Raw genomic sequence first — 2,257 nt, forward strand, 5'->3', positions numbered from 1 at the left:
GTTTCGACAATATCGATTTTGTTTTTTAGTGCACTATCGAAAACGAATTACTGTAGATATTTTAAAAGTCTAAGTTATCAATAAAATATCTCGACTATTTTAAAAAATCTAAAGGCATGACAAATAGTTTTTTTCTATAATTGTTGATAAAAAAATATTCACTTGATCAAAATTCTTGAAAATTTAATACAAGATTCCACATAAATTTTTCTTATGCCGTTATAAAAATATTTTGAAATTACATATCTACAATATTTTTTTTATATGCGTTTGAAGTTAGAATTTGGACAATTTGGTCAATAAAATTCGTAAAAATTATTGTTTTTATACTAAATAATTAAAAATTTAATAAAAGGTTATTTATAAGTTGTTCAATCTATATACGAAAAACATTCAACCGGAAAGCCAATTCAATTTTTCATAAGCATTTCTAGTTCAAATATTTATTACATATATTCATCTGTAAAATAGTTATTTCTCCTCAACCAATTTTTAATTATTTATTTACCTATTTCAAAACAAAAAAATAATAATAAATACTTGTAACTTTCAACATATGTTTAAGTAATAACTGATAAGAAATTTTCAATTTTTTTTTTCGTTTGAAATTTCGATAAAAAAATTTTGTCGTGTCCAAATACTTGAAAAATTAAAAAAATATCCTACATAAGTCGTTCTTATACTTTTAAACAAATATTTAAAATACATAATCACAGTATTTTATATATATATATATATATATATATATATTTGAAGTTAAAATCGCAAAAAAATAAAAACTAGCTTGTAGTTAGAAATTCATAAAAAAAATTCTTTTTTATCTTGGTTTTGAAAATTAAAGACAAGATTCCTCATAAGTAGTTTATACAGAAATCATAAATTCATAAAACCAAAGAAATATTCAAAGAAAATTTTTTTTATAGACATTTTAAGTTCAAATTTAAACGAAATTACTTTATTTATGAGGCCCCTTAAACAATAAATAACGGTGTTGAATGTTAATTATTTTGTTTTAATTTAGAAACATTATTCATAGGAACTTACAACTTATACGTATTAACTATTATATAATTATATATATTATATTAGATTAATAGATTATAATATGTACTATTATATTATTATGAATTTTACTATACGCAATAACATTTTAGATCTATTTTATTATCTATTTATATGATGAATATTTTTTTTACCGTTTAACGGTATTTACAGAAAGATTATATATAAATATATAAGATATTATAATATGGTAAAAATATTAATTAGTTTTAATAATAGGTACGAATAACAAATAAATCCAATATTTTTGAAAACAATTATCTCAACCTACCGTAGTAATAAAAGTGAAATAAATGGCTTATAGCTATGTACTTATTTAAAAAAATATATAACATGAAAATATATAGTTTGTGTTATAGGCTGACAGTTCGTCGAAGTTTAAAATCGTAATGTGCGGTACCCACTTTTTTTTGTATTTCCTAATTATTTTGAAAAAAACCAAACATCATGAACTAAGTAATCTAACTTGGATGTCTAGAATTTTTAATGTTTAGCTCCCATCAGTAAAAATAAAATTCAATTTGTTATCTGCAACTAACACGTCCAAACTTTCAAAGTTGAAAATTGTAGCATTTTCGACTACTTTCGATATATAAACATAATATTATACAAAAAATCCACATCATTGTAAAATTATTATATTTATCGCTCCACTCAGACTCTTAAATATAACTATTAACTATCTTGATTTAAATGTTGTAATATTTTCATAAAATTTGTTCTTTACTAATGATGAAGTTATTAGAAAAATATTTACAGTTTAAGTAACTAAAATATCAACGGATATCACAAGCCTCGGTGGCGCAGTAGGCAGCGCGTAAGTCTCATAATCTTAAGGTCGTGAGTTCGATCCTCGCCTGGGGCAAAATTTTTTTGCAGTTTTTTTATATATAATTTACCTCTCCCAGGGAATTCGACTTTAAAATGTGATTCAAGATCATTCAAAAATAATATAGAAATTAATAAATACCGAGTGAACATATTATAACGCATAACAATAATGTATTACAGACAGTTTTTAGCCAATTATGATATAAATTTAAAAATTTCAATGCAAAATACATTTTAATATAATTAATCACTACTAATACTCTGTCTAAATGTTCTTGCAATAATAATGAATTGTACAAGAATTATTTTCATTGACTTTAACAAATAATATAAAGTATAAAGGTACTAATATTATATTATTCAG

At 22.2% G+C, this 2,257-nt stretch overlaps 1 non-coding gene across 1 annotated transcript; it reads left to right on the top strand.

Annotated features, from left to right (window-relative positions):
• Positions 1 to 1,854: 1,854 nt before the first annotated feature.
• Trnam-cau (transfer RNA methionine (anticodon CAU)) lies at positions 1,855 to 1,927 on the top strand. The gene has a single exon. It is a non-coding gene; the product is annotated as a tRNA-Met (tRNA).
• Positions 1,928 to 2,257: the final 330 nt, after the last annotated feature.

This window comes from Rhopalosiphum padi, chromosome 3 (assembly GCF_020882245.1).
Source record: "Rhopalosiphum padi isolate XX-2018 chromosome 3, ASM2088224v1, whole genome shotgun sequence".
In the NCBI taxonomy this organism is placed as follows: domain Eukaryota; kingdom Metazoa; phylum Arthropoda; class Insecta; order Hemiptera; family Aphididae; genus Rhopalosiphum; species Rhopalosiphum padi.